This window comes from Dermacentor andersoni, chromosome 6 (genome assembly GCF_023375885.2).
Source record: "Dermacentor andersoni chromosome 6, qqDerAnde1_hic_scaffold, whole genome shotgun sequence".
NCBI classification, from domain to species: Eukaryota; Metazoa; Arthropoda; class Arachnida; order Ixodida; family Ixodidae; genus Dermacentor; species Dermacentor andersoni.
Genome location: NC_092819.1, coordinates 122,739,247 through 122,754,383, shown reverse-complemented (window position 1 = coordinate 122,754,383; position 15,137 = coordinate 122,739,247). Strand labels below are relative to the sequence as shown.

Genomic DNA, 15,137 nt, shown 5'->3' with positions numbered 1-15,137 from the left:
GGAGGTTTTTAATTCTCCTTTGAACACCAACCCCCGAGTGGTTGGAGGAGTCTATATGGGGAACGTTGGGAGTTTTTCATTCCTCTTTTGAACACCAGAACTATGGAAGTTCTTATGAGGAGCTTTGGGAGCTTTTACAAGTTGACATGGGTATTTTATTTTGCTTCTTATGGGAATTTATAGGAGAAGCGATGGGAGTTCTTACGTACATATTTTCGGAAACGTTTGGCTTCTTAAGGGCGTTTTGAAGGATACCTTTGGGAAATTATTTTACCTCCTTGTAGGAGTGCTTAGGTGTAAACCTGGGAGCAACCGTTCCCATATTTTGGGAGCTCTGCTTAAGGGAGCACTTATGGATAGTTTTGAGAGTTCGATTTTTGCTTTTTATGGGAACATATAGGAGAATGCTTGGGAGTGAATTTTTACAGCTTTAGGGAGCTGTTTTACTAAGGGAGTTTTAAACAGATGTTTTGGGAGTGCATTTTAGCTCCTTATTAGAGCTCTTACAGGTAGGTCTGGGAGTTTATTATGCACTTTTTGGGAATTTTACGAGGTTGAAGGGAGTTCTTTTTGTGTGTGTGTTTAGTAGATTGTGTCTGACGAGTGCAAAAACCATGACAAAGCAATAAAATGTCTGGAAATTTATTGCAGTTCCAGAATCATATGTGCCAGCATGATAGTACAATCAATGACTATTAGCATAATGAAAGTGAAATAATTCAATAAATTGGATACAAACAAGCAAACCAGTTTGACAGGAAATTCAAGCATATTGCAAGCTTCAGTACAGTTGAAAATCCACAAGTGCAGCCAAGACTGAAATTCAGCGGCTCAAAACATCATGAGCTATTGGGCAGTCCTTGCATGCATTAGAACAGGCCACGTTTGTTTTTGCATGTAAAAAGCATGCTACAAAAAAATGATCCAGAGGAGGCCAGACAGCACCAATGACCTAGAACATAATGAAAGTACCTTTGAATACCTATGCTATTTCTAATAGACATCTACGTACAACTTATTCTCTCATGTAACACACAGCTGCAAAGAAAAAGCAGAGGTGGTACCACCCACTCTAAATCAATTTCCTTAGCGTGCAGTACCTGAAATTCAAGCTTGCCAGCTAGAGAACATGACAAGTTCACAGCAAAATGGGCATAATGTGATAACAGTAGACAAACAGGTGATATCTCAGGCTGAAGTTAATTCAACAAGGGGACTAGTCGTCGTCAGGGAAAGAAAATCCAAGCAGACAATTCCAGCTCACACTTACTTGCATACACAGATGTCGCTACATAGGTTTGTGTTGTGATGCCCCATGACCTAAGTCAGCATCAAAGAGGTTCATTAAAGAGTGGCACATATGCAGTGGCACACACCCAGTGTACATACACAAGTTTGTGTCAAAAAAGTTCATTGGAGAGCTGCGTCTACCCAGTGGCCCCAAGTGCTCGTAGTAGCCCCAGGGGCACATACTGAATTTTCACAAATATAAGGAGTTTTTTTTTCAAAATTTCTGGCCTCAGAAGACGCCTCGCATTATATAACTGACATAGACACAAACAAGATCACTCATAGAAATTGGTGCCAGCAACCTGCCAAACTCCCATACTTCTACACACCTTGCTACCCCAACTAAACCCCCATGGTGAGCATTTAAACTTACCTCACCTTCTCTATGCACTCACTCATTTTGCTGGATATCCATGGAGTGGAGAAAAGTGAACTATATAAATACTGCCAAGGAAAACGGTTGTTACCCTAACGAAGAAGTCCACTTCTCAAAAAATTTCTCCACCTGATATAACACTTGTTCGACCTCTGCTGATCACCTTCAGCTGAATATTACATATCACACAAAGCAGCAATTCAACTATAATTTTTAGTTTTATAATGAAACAAAAATTTCTTAGGAAGTGGAAGAAAATATGATACAGGAACCCTTAACAGTATCCATAAGTGTGAAATTTTTACACAGGCAAAGAGGCAAACACTTTGCCACCAGGGCACACATAAGGCGTCATTACATTTTCTCTGCAAAAAACCTTAACACCCCGACGACAGGTGGTGTTGCATGGAGCCATGCATGCATTTCAAAAAATAGGCATTTTGTATTTTCTTCTTCCGCAAGATCAAGGCAGGCAGGCTGTGATGCTGTGCAAACAGTGGTGGCCTTCAAAAGGGAAGGAATCCACACAAAAAGCCATGGTACTGTTGAGATGGCAGTCCATGATAGGGAGCATTCTGGAAAACCAAACGTAAATAGATTATGTACTATTGTATTGCAAACAGACACCACATGAATATTTAAACATAGCATCACCAATTATTCAGCAGTGCTGGGCCATTCAATGCTACCACTCCAAGTGCATCTTGGCCACCTCAGATTTTAGGAAAAATTACAGCCCATTGTACAGTTGCAGACTGGATGAAGTGGAGTATGACGAAAGCCCGTCTGGTCGGGATGATGCATACTAAAAGGAAGAGGTCCTGGCACCGACCAAAATGTTTAAAATAGTTTTTTACGTTTTCAAATTCAAATAAATTCAAATAACTTCAAAAATTCAAATAAGTACTTTAAACCATTTTGGTCAGTGTCTGGACCTCTTAAGTCGCAGAATGCACAAACAGAATACTTCGCGAAAATTTCACATGGTGTGAGTATCGTTATCTTGTAGGCTAAGGTTGAAACATCATGCCACTGACAAAGCTACAAACAAGTGTTTCTACGAATGACCACAAGGCCTTCCAGAATGTTTCATTATGTGAGATAGACCATTAATGTTTTTTATCTGCAAGGAGTATCTTCTTATTCTGACTTAAGTATAATAGACCTTCGAGCAATTTCTGAAAAGTATTTTCATCCAGCTCGGGTGGTTTATAGGCGCAAATAACCAATTTAGGAACCCCCATTTTGTAGTGAAGAAAGCTTATATTAAAAAAACCTATAGCTGCAGTGATTAAAAGTTTCTGAAATTTTGAATCAACTCTTTATAAATTAGGTATTAGGACGCCTTGCAGCACTGACAATGAAAGGAAATCATGACAACATATTACAAAAACGAATAAAATGAATGTGTTCTTGATAATATATGTTGTTGTATTATACACAGATTATACAAAACACCAGAGTGCACACACAGTTCACCAACGTAATAATAAATACAGGTCAACATCATAAAGCAACACATAGGTACTGGCGTTTTTCTTTCACATTGGCCTAAAAACCAATCGCATGAGCATTCAGCCATCATATAAGCAGCACCTGCTTGCATGAATTCAAGGAACTTTCAGATGTGCAAAATCGTTTAGGAGCTTTTAAGCAATAGGCATGACACTACTATTATGGTTAATTTGTTGCCTGTAAGTGGTAAATCAAGTGAACTGCTAGTTGTCCTTCCGGTGAAGGATATTGCAGAAAATGTGAGGACAAAAAGATTATAGTAGCTATTTGGAACTCATGAATGTTAAGACGATAATATGCAATGTTACCATGCTGACACACAGTCAGATAAAAGATGATACAAAGAAAATATTATATATAGATTACACAGATGCAAGCATTCTGCTTCTTTATTGCTGCAAAGCTCTGTAGTTATAGAAGTGCTTCATCCCCTAAAAAATATTATTAGCAATACATTCACTATGGAGTTCTATTGAGAATGCATCAGATTTGCATGCTACAAGTGGTTTGAGCTGTTCAGAGACAGACATCTGGCTTGTAAACGCAAGAGCATGACGAAATACTGCAAGTGCTTGCATGGTAAGGGAAATGACAAAAACAAGAATGTGGATGGAAAGACCAAACTGCCCCAAAGTCTAATTTTAGCAATGTAAGGTTTTATGAAACATAATTACAGTTCTAAGACAAAACAAAATACCAACATGATATGCAGAGAATGGGTGCTGGACATCAAGCAACCTCACTAAACAATGATTACATACATAAAAACGACACATTCGCAGGAAATTTCACAATACACGACATATAAACTATGTGATTCATGATGCACCCATGTCATACATCATATTGTTCAAGTAACCAACTTCTTTATTCAAGACCCCTGTAGAAGGTTTGTTAATGCAGTTATTGGTTTCTTGGATGGAAAAGACCTAGTATACAAATCTGCACTTCCCTGCCTTATATTTGCAAACTGCATGTGTACAGTCACAGTTTGGCACAGTTTGGCATGTTTTGCAATGTTTTGTGAGATATCCAGATGCTGTTACCACCTACATCTGTGCACAATGCTCCTGCAGCCTGCCATTACCACAAATCCTGGTCTATCCTACATAATACCCCAGTCACACGGGCACTTTCAAAGTCCTTTGAACCAAAGATCCTTTACTTCAAGGGAGAATGTGCACTGTCACACAGGCACAGCAAAGGAGCCCTACTGGAAGGGGGCTTTGAGTCAAAGGAGTGCGCGTTCGTCCTTTGAAACCTCAAGGGAATACTCCCAAGCCTAGAGGGCGTCTGACAGTAGAAAAAATAATCTAAAGATATGGAAGTTCAATTTTTACCTCGTCAGAACGAGCTTATAAGTACTGAATACTGTTACTAAAGTACTAAACACTTTCGGGACACCCGCAATCTCCATCATGAAAGCGCCGGTACAGCAACACCGGCACGGCCTGTCGTCAGCAGCAACCTCGACACAACACGGTTGCCATGTGCGATTTGGTTCTTTGGTTAGTGGCTGCTAGGCATCCCAGTCTCCTTGGCTTTTTTCTGCACATCTTTCCTTGTCACTTTTGTTTTTTAGTTTTTACAGCGTTTACGTGTACCTACCGCTACCTAGCCACAACGAACGAAACAAAGCAGCTGAAGCAAAGGCAACAATGAATAATCGACGCCAATGTGCGGTGTACGAAGCGGTACACATGGTGGCCATCATTACAATAAATACATCTGTTTGTGATAAAGTAATGCCTTTACTACGTGTGCATTTGGTTTTGATGTTTCTATGTATTAGGAAAAATAAATGTTGCTGAAAAAATGTGACAAATTTATTATAAGACGCATTGGGCCATATTTTTTTATTACTTTCAAGGTGATGGTAGCGCTAAGGATACATTGCGGTTTCTGTTAAAAGTTTCAACGGAGACTACCTGGAGACCATGTAGCACCGACATATATCCGTTGAACTAATGTCTTTGAAAGCTCAATGCTCCTTAACTTCAAAGGACCTTTGGCATGCTCGTGTGACGGGTATAACACTTGCTGCTGAAGGCATTAAAGGCACTCAAAGGTGCCTCAAAGACAGGCTGAGCATTCTGCGCAGGTTAGCGTGTTAGCAAGGCCTGAAACACTTGCAGGACATTGTAAAAGATATCAATACATGGCAAAATACAACAGCACAACATACTCAGAAAATGTAAGGCTAAAATTGCACACTGATATATAAGGGCCTTCCCAGACAAACCGATAAATGCAATAGCACACCTTCTATTGAAATCTCGAATATAAAAATTGATTACTTGAAAAAGATGTATGGTACATGCAAAATAGAATGAGTGATGTATGTTATATGTCACGTATAGTCAAATTTTGCTGCAAATTTGAGCATTTCATGCATGCATATAATCGCACTCATGTACTAAAACAAGTTCATGTGTAGTGCTCATCCTGTGCATTTCATGTGTTTCATCTTATAGTGTAGTAACTATGTTTCCTAATGCCAGTAACCAACTCTCCCAGCTTTCAGCAATAGTATGCAAGATTATTTATTCTTAGAAGTATGATAGCAGGAAGAAACAAGGATAAAGACCTGTCAACAGGACTAGCATCAACTACAAGCTGATTTGGCTCCTGGATGGAAACGAGTATTAGTAACCGTAATCATTATCAATGTTTCAATGAGGGAGTGGGTGAACCCAGAACTTGCACAAATAACTACAGTAGCCACATGGCTGAACATATGAGCCGTGGGTGTTTCCCTATCTTCCAGCACATGAGGTTAGTTGCAGAGCCCTGAGAGAGCTGAGAGGGAAGTGATTGTGGTTTTCCACATTAGCAAATAAAGATCGACATGTGTCGGAAAATAATCACCATCTCTCATCGAAAACATGTAATTTTTTATAGAGCACTTATCCTCAATTCATTACACAGATTGCGTTAGGTGACTAATTTGTTTTACTACTGTTCTTAGTGCCCCATACAAGATTAACCTTTTCCATGCCAATTTTATTTTCAGAAAACCACTGAAATTTCTAAAATATTTTTATTAGCTATTCTTTGTGAAGAGTTTTTATTACTGCAATATCAGCAGTTCGTTTAAAATTTTCTGCTGCCTTTTACTAGCTGTTTTTCATGTTTTTAGGTTGCAAACAGACAAGGACACAGAAACTGTCTACATGAAGCATATTTTTTTTAAGAAAGTCAAGCGTGCTTTTGTTATCCTCCATGAAACATGTTATTGCAGGAAGAAAGGTGGTTAACCGAGGGCCCCTATTTTTATTAGTCATATCATAAGAAGCCAACAAACACTGACACCAAGGACAACATAGGGGAAATTACTTGAGCTTAATAAATGAAATAATGAAACGATAAATTAATGGAAATGAAAGTGGATGAAAAAACAACCTGCCACAGGTGGGGAACGATCCCACAACCTTCGCATTTCGCATGCGATGCACTACCAATTGAGCACCGCGGCGCCATTTACCGATCCACTTTCTTGGGTATTTATGTTTCCTTGTAGAACCCTGGGAGTGTTAGCCAGCGTTACCACTCACAGACCTTGGCGGCGGACATGGAACATCCTTTCTGCCGCAGGCGTCACGAGAACGTGATCTTTTCTTAGTGAAGGCAACCGGTCAATAAACCCACACATGCTACCTGAAGGCATCAATGTTGCCTGATTCGAGACACTCGTTATGTAATAAATGAGAAGAAAGAGGGTTTACCGAGGGCCCAATTTTTACTAGTAATATCATAAGCCAACAAACACCAAGGACAACATAGGGGAAATTACTTGAGCTTAATAAATGAAATAACGAAATGATAAATTAATCGAAATGAAAGTGGATGAAAAAACAACTTGCCACAGGTGGAGAACGATCCCACAAGTTCACTTTCTTTTTTTGGGGTGGGGGCAAAAACTGAACCCATAACTAATCACTGATCTATCATGCAAGTGGTGTTTGCCTATCTCAATAGTCTATATAAAAACAGAAAACTAGGCTCAGGTGTTTTTATCTCTAAAAGAAAAGACAAGCTTTTATACGGCAACCTATCAACTTGAAGCCCACGGTAGTAGTTCTCTTCTATGGCACCTAGCTGTTGAGCACGAGTCAAATAAAAATTAATGCAAAAGTATTAGTGTTCCATGCTTTTAATGCATGGAAAAGGGACACTAAAGGAAATTAATGAGTTAAGTTAGATTAAAGGTTAGCCTTTTGTAATAACAAATTTATCATTTATACCAAGAACAGAGCTTTTATAAGCAAGAAAATTAGAGAACTGGAACATCAAAGGGCACCAACTAATATATTGAACCAAATTCTGTAGTTTTATTTGCCAAAACCACAATATGATTATGAGGCATGAAGTACGAGGGATTCTGGAATAATTTTGACCCTCTTGGTTACTCTACTGTGCATACAGCGCAAAACACACATGCATTTTTTCATTTCACACCTATCAAAATGCAGCTGCCACAGCTACAATTTGATTATCCACCATCAGGCTTGGCAGCGCAACACCAAACAGCTCAACTCAGAGCCCATGCTTGTCAGCAACCTTCTGCAGTGAGTGCATCACTTGGTGCTCATGAGGCAGTACTTCCAGCTGCTTCAGCTGCTTTAAAGTGTGCGCACTGCTGGCTTTTGCTGTTTTACAGCCCTTAAAGCCCAACTACAACAAAAGTTAGGGCTGCATAAAAAAATGATTCAAACAGTGTAAATACAAAACAGCATTCTAGCAATCTTGATACCGAGACTGAAATGAATGCCACAATTACCAGTAACTGGCAGTGAGGCATGACTCAGATTGCAGGGCACCTTAGTGTGGCCTACGAGATAAGGGACCACCTGCAGCTGCCTGCAGTGATAAAAACCTGGAGGCGATGTGGACTCTCGTCATAGCCACCAACCACCAGGTTCATGTGTCGTCTGCTAATACAGTATTAAAAGAATATCAAAAAGAAAATTAGCTACCAGCCCCGCAGCTTTGCCAAGATCACTACAGTAGTATTTACTACTAATTTATTACCAATATAGCCAAAGTGAAATTTCATTGCATTTGGAATTTAAGCTTTTGCAGTAGGGGTTTTGAGATGTGATAATCGCAATGCTCCTGTGCTTTGTGACATTACATCACTAGATATTTGACAACGCCGTGGTTCTAAGTGTTTTTACATACATCAATATCTTGATTTTTTTACAACCGAACTCTAATATGACACATGAGAATACGGTAGATAACATTTGAAATGTCTTTAATGGGCACGGAAAAGGACTAACCTTTACACATGAGACACGCATGGTGAAAGTATTGTAAGCAAGGCTCCCACGTGTCTTTAAATAATTTTTCACTTTGGTCGGTGTCAGTTCTGTTTTTTCCCTTGACTCTTCTTAACCGGACAAGACTTCGTCAGGCACAACTTCATTAACCCATTGACAATATGCTGCATATCTTAGGTAAACATTTGATGCTCACCCTAACGCATGTTTCCTGAAGTTACCAACTAAGAGGAAAGAAAGGTTAGCTACTGTATGAACCAGCCTAAATCCATGTTAAGCCCACAATTGCCCAATGTGCCTTGAATAGGCTCTAAAAATGTGTATTAACACAAGGCACAATAGATTTTGTGCTCACGTTGGAATGTTCATAACAGCTGGCCTCCCTCACTCTCATCATCGGAATCTCAGAATCCCTACAGCGAAAACTTCAGGAGTGGAAAGCAGCAAAGTTAACAGTGCGCAGTTTGAAGCAGCCAGAGGCACTGCCTCATGAGCACAGCAGTTGCACTCACTGAAGAAGGTTAATGACAAATATGGGGCCCCATTCGTGCTGCTGGTTCCGAAGAAGCCATCTAAGCTTTTTTCCCACGCTTGAGTGTAAAAATACAGCTGCTTTTAACAAAAGGCATGCAACACCGTTCATGAATTGTGCCATTGGAATGGTTTACCAAATAACCTCTTACTTCTGGTAAGCTCTACACAAGCCAAATTGGACGCTGCACTGATGAAAGGGCAAGAGAATATTTGCAGAATATAAAAACAAAGTAAGACCAATGTAGGTGAGCATTGTAACACATGCACTTGTCATCCACAACTTGAAATATATTCTTGGCAGAAGTAGAAACATGAATTCACAACTGATATCAGAAGCTCTTTTAACATCAAAGAATGACTGTGTAATTATTCTTTTTTTTTGTATTTCTCACAAGTATGTGTATGGATGTTTTTTGCTTTCGGTTTACACAGGTTGCTACACCTCAATTTGTTTGACCCTGTTCCCTTCTTTGCAATCTTTCCTCCCTCCCCCTCTTTTATGAACTTCCAGAGAGATTATATGAATAGTTCCTGCTTTCTTAGAAAACATGGCACACACGCGGTGGATGTGGAACATCCTTTCTGCTGCAGGCATCACAAGTACGTGATCTTTTTGGGTGAAGGCAACTGGTCAATAAAGCCCCACATGCCAACTGAAGGCATCAACGTTGCCGGAATCGAGACCCTTGTTATGTAATGAACGAGAAGAAAGCAGGTTAACCGAGGGGCCCGATTTTTATTAATCATAAGACGCCAACAAACAAAGGCACCAAGGACAACACAGGGAAAATTACTTGTACTTACTAATTGAAATAAAGAAATTATAACTTAATGGAACTGAAAGTGGATGAAGAAACAACTTCCCACAGGTGGGGAACGATTCCACATCTACGCATTACATGTGTGATGCTCTACCGATCGAGCTAACACAGCACCGTCTTCCCATCTATTTTCTGGGGTATTTATGTTACTACTAGAACTAACCCTGGGATTGTTCGCCAGTGCCACCACTCACAAACCTTGGCGATATGTAGAGCATCCTTTCTGTCGCAGGCATCACGAATATGTGATCTTTTTGGGTGAAGGCAACTGGTCAATAAACCCACACGTAGTACCTGAAGGCACCAATGTTGCCAGAGACGAGAGCCTCGTTATGTAATGAACGAGAAGGGGGTTAACCAAGGGGCCCGATTTTTTACTGCTCGTGTAGTACACACTTTACTGCGTTTAGGGTGATACCAGCTTCTTGCAGGTGCTGAAGTACTTTGTGCAGTCGTGCGTCATGTTCTGCCTTCGTGCGGCCAAACACTATTATGTCGTCTTGCAGACATGCTTGGCCGTCCAGGCCTTCTAGCAGTCTTAGCATTTCCCTGTGGAAAAATTCAGTTGCTGTGGAAATTCTGAAGGACAATCGGAGGAACTTAAAATGGCCGATTGGCGTCGGGAAAGTGTTGTACCTCTGGGACTCGGGTAACCAGTAACCAATATCCGGCTATAGCATCAAGTTTGCTAAACCAGGCAGCTCCGGTGAGTTTGGCCAGGCAATCATTGATCGTGGGCACTAAGACTCATTCTCACAGAATGTTCAATTTTAACCCTCCAAAGTCACTGCAGATTTGAAGCTCGCCTCCTTTATTTTTAGCCACTACCATAGGTGCATGCCACTCTGTGGTTTCTTCGACCTTTATGATGACACCCAGGCTCTCCGTTCTCTCCAACTCACATTTGGACACTTGGCAACATGGGCAGAGGCACTCGCCCCGAGTACATAATAGCACACCGCTTGGCATCAGGGAGTAGCGATATATTGTAATCGGTCCTGAGAAGGTAGGCCCAGGTCTGTAGCCAGGTAAAGGTAGTTGTTGGCTGGGTCGCTGACCTTGCCTTTTGACTCTGCTACTTCTAGGAGACTTGGTTGGACACTGAAGGATTTGATTGCGGGGGGACGTCAAAAAGTGCGTCATGCAGCTTGTCTATTACATAAATTTGTTCTTGACACAACCAGCCATTTCAGCACATGGTAGCAGTCTAACCGTTGCTTTTTTTTGGTCCTGCCGGGTCCGAGCAGCTGTTCTTTTGCTTGCTTCAGGTTTCCCGTGACTTGTTCGTCGTAGAGGCTTGTTGGCATGGCAGTCACATCTGCACCAGTGTCTACCTTGAAGCCATTGACCATCACATTGATTTTTCATGGCCCAGGATCCTGTTGGTCAGTTAATTGTCCAAGTAAACCTCTTCCAAAACAGCTTGGTATGTGCATTTTGTTCTGCTTTTTGGAAGCGGAAAAGCATACGGCAGCTGTGTTCCTTTTTACTGCAGGCACTGCATGTTTTGCCATTCGCTGTGCACATAGTGTGTGATGGTGAACCATAGGTGTCTTGTTGAGCCATACCACTCGCATGTCAGCGCAGTTTGGTCACGCTGGTTTTTACGAGAATTATTTGACATTCCTTTGCTCTTCGAGAAGCTGTGCATGGTGTCTACAGCTTCAAGTGATTGTAGCTGTGGCCGTAGGTCCTTTTGCTGCTGTTTGATTGTTGCCATGTTGCGAGCAGCGTTGACAGCGGCTTCCAGAGTAAGCTCAGCATTAAGTTGCAGCTTCTCACTTACCTACGTGTCTGTGGGACCGACCACGAGTCTATCACAGATCAGTTCCTCTTTCAGGGCGCTGTACTCAGAGGCTTCAGCTAGCCTGAAGAGTTCGGTGATGAACATATCGGCTGTCTCATGCACGTCTTGCTTCTGGTTGTTGAACTTTGCACACTCGTATATCATGTTCATCCGTGTCAGGAAATTTTTTATGAACAGTTGCATTACTGTGTTGTAGTCGAGTTTCTCAGCATCACAGAGCCTGAGCAAGGCTAGGACGTCTTTGGCTTCACGACCCATGGCATAAATGAGTGTGTTCACCTGTGTCTCGTCGTCGTCTTTAGTCTGGAGATAGCTCTATAGCACTCCCTTCTCGTGAGCCACCGTTTCTACTCCTCGGGCTGCCGAAAATCAAGTTTTTTCGGCAGTTTGACGACGAACGAGTTTAGTGGAGCTGCGTGCTGGGCTGTGGACACTGTAGGTGAAGCCATGGGTAGCAAAGTTTCGTATTCACTGCAGTGCGCTGTAGGTGTAGACTTCTACTTGCGTGGTGCATTTCTCACAGGGTTGTCGAGTATCCCACCGTTGCCTCCATGTCATGGTCGGGTGACGAGCATACGTGATTGACAAAACGTAAGTGTTAACTGGAACTGTTTGCTAGGTTGTGTATGCAAAACAAGCACGGCTACATGCCGGCTCGGCTTACACGGTCTGGTCCGCTCTCCCAGAGGCGTTGTTCCGCATCTTACATGACCGTGTACATAGCGCCATCTCGTTGCGGTAGCTCGCATGACACGGTGCACCAGTGTAACTCAATGGACAGCAACTTCAAAAAAAGTATATTTCGGAAGGCTGCCCAAGTTTAAACAACTCTCAGTTAACGTTAAGGCGATTTGCCCTCTTATTAACATGCACATTTACGCCACTAGACCATAACCTCTTTGCTACATTATAGCACAGTTTTGGTCCGAATTAAAACACTGATATAACACAGCGGAAAAGTTACGAATAAGTGCCATAAATACGAAGAATATTAGAAGGGCATACACTATCATTCTTGCTAACTGCTCATTTGTTGAAATTCTGGCAGTCTTCTGAATTATAATTTTTAAACGTGCTGCCCATTGAGTTATGATAATGCATTGCGGTGAAATTTGATAGATGGCCGCAGAGCCAATTCAACATTTCAATTTCAACCACAGCTAGTTACCCCTATGCTTTTCTTGGCTTCATTGCCTGCTGGCTTTATATGGTCGTGATTTTAAAAATATGAAGCCAGTTTTCCTTCTCATTCATTGATGCGAGGGTTTGAAACCTCATAGCTTTGATGCCTTTAGGTAGCATGCATGGGTTTATTAGCCACATGCCTGCTCTCTTCAGTTCAGGTGTTATGTCGACACCATCGTGCAAAAAAAGATGTTCCACATCTGCCCACCATGGCTCTAAATGGCGCTGGCTAACACTCCCAGGGCATAAATACCATAAATACCCAAGTTAGCACAATTAGTAGCGCATCGTGTGTGTACTGCAAAGGTTGTGGGTTCAGTCACCACCAGAGACAAGGTCCTTTCGTCTGCTTTCATGACTTTCTTTCAATATTTTCTACATTTCAATTTCAACCGCAGCTAATTACACCAACGCTTTTCTTGGCTTAATTGCCTGCGACCTTTATATAATCAACAAAAATGAGGTTACAAGAAAATTAAAATAAATAAGTGGAGGACAGGGTCATCGGTGTTCAAAGAAGCACCTTCCTTTTTGTATCGTTAACCAACATGTGCGCCCAATAGGTAACTCCTCTACCTGCACATCGAATGACAATGCAAGAGATGCAGCTGGAACCCACAGTCAAATATATGTACAGCATACCAATGCATCTCTCCTCCGAAGGTAGTGAAGAGCACAGGTGCCTGTAGAGTTGCGTGCCACGGTTCCTCTTGCCAACCCATGGAAAGGAGCATAAGTGATGCTGTAGAGCTTGCTCCTTCAAGCAGTGTTCAGGTATCCATTCATAATCCTGCATGTAGTGTCCAATGTATTGTAGATATCAAGACAGCTTCAGTCCTGCAGCAAATAAAGTGATCAGCTCTAACCAAAATGTTGAGATGTAGGCACTTTGGCAGGCGGATGTTAAATGTTGAAGTTTCTGGGATGCCAGTGATAATTTCATTAAACATTATATGGGCCACTCATACAGGGATGGAAGCAGTCAAAGAAGTTTTGGAGCAGCTCTGGGAGGTGGCAAATTTGACACACTGGAGCATGAATTGCCCGTTTTCGAGCAGTAAATACATGTTTACATGAGTAGCTTGGTAAAGGTCAATGAGTGAAATACAGGTATATGAAGAAAAGGTGTTCCTTATTTTACTTTACAGAGCACTATTTGATTATGGCAGATCAGTTCTGTGGAAGCCTGCAAGGCAAGTAAAATTCATGACAGGAAAAATTTTCACCCACCCTACTTTAGCATGAAGCTACGAAGGAGACCTGTACAGGTTTCTCGGAAACCACCATTAAATTACATACTGGATGTGACAACTAACTGTGGCCAAGAAAAAAATTAACGAGTGCTTTCTGTGAACATCACCCACTCTATGTTGATAGGTTTATGTTTGAGATACTCAAGTTTTTTTTTCCATTGTGAACAAGCAATTAATATGCACTTGTAATGAATGTTTATTTCCTTACTTATCGAATATGGTGCCAATGCAAAGGTTGTGGAATACGCCGAGAAATGACCAATAACAGCGTTACAACGACCTAGTTCATGTGTGGTCATTTTTTTTTTCCGACAAAAAAAAAACAAACAAACAAACAAGCGAATTTTTCTTTAGAAATGCACGTGACAATGCGCTCCATATCAGTAATATAAGTGGTCTCAGACGGAAACAGTGTCATCAGTGCACTGCATATATTATGAATGTGCAAACCTGGGGCACAGTCTTGTAAAGGTTCGCAAAGCGAACTGTTACCAAGATTGCGCTACTTCGCATTTGGTAGGGACTGTACTTGCACGCCAAAAACTGCTGACATGTCGAGAAAAAACTGCAGCTGCTCTTTCCCAGTGCCCCTATTTGACAAAGTTTTTGTAAAGATTGATGCAATAGTGCACAGAAGCATTGTCATGGTAAGGGCAGTTTATTTTCACCTTTTATTTATTTCACGGGCTTTCGTTCTCGTGCCTTCACAAATCCTAGGCTGTCTTAAATGCTGTTACGGGCCATTTGTAACCATCATACAAAGCTTTTCACTGACATCTCATCGATTAGGTAAATCAAGACACTCATCAGATACAGTGAACACCATTCGAGTAGTGCACTCTGGTAATTTTTCATTCTTGGCAACCTGCAGTTGAGATAGCAGAATATCGCAGAATAAATGTGAAGTGACGTAGTGGTAATTGCATGTTTGCGAGTATTTTATATCTGTTTTGACACACTGGTTGGAAAAAAGACATGAACGGGCATGTTAATTGCACTTGAGCTATGGTATACAAGTTTCCCTTGTTGTGCAAGGGCGTCTACATTAGACAGACGGGAAGGGGTATCAATGAT

General features: G+C 41.3%; 1 long non-coding RNA gene across 1 annotated transcript; it reads right to left on the bottom strand.

The window, feature by feature from the left end:
• Window positions 1-626: 626 nt before the first annotated feature.
• Window positions 627-14,126, bottom strand: LOC140218792 (uncharacterized). Its single transcript, XR_011894982.1, has 2 exons — window positions 13,453-14,126; window positions 627-2,241 (listed from the first exon to the last, which is right to left on the bottom strand). It is a non-coding gene; the product is annotated as an uncharacterized lncRNA (long non-coding RNA).
• Between the last annotated feature and the right edge of the window lie 1,011 nt (window positions 14,127-15,137).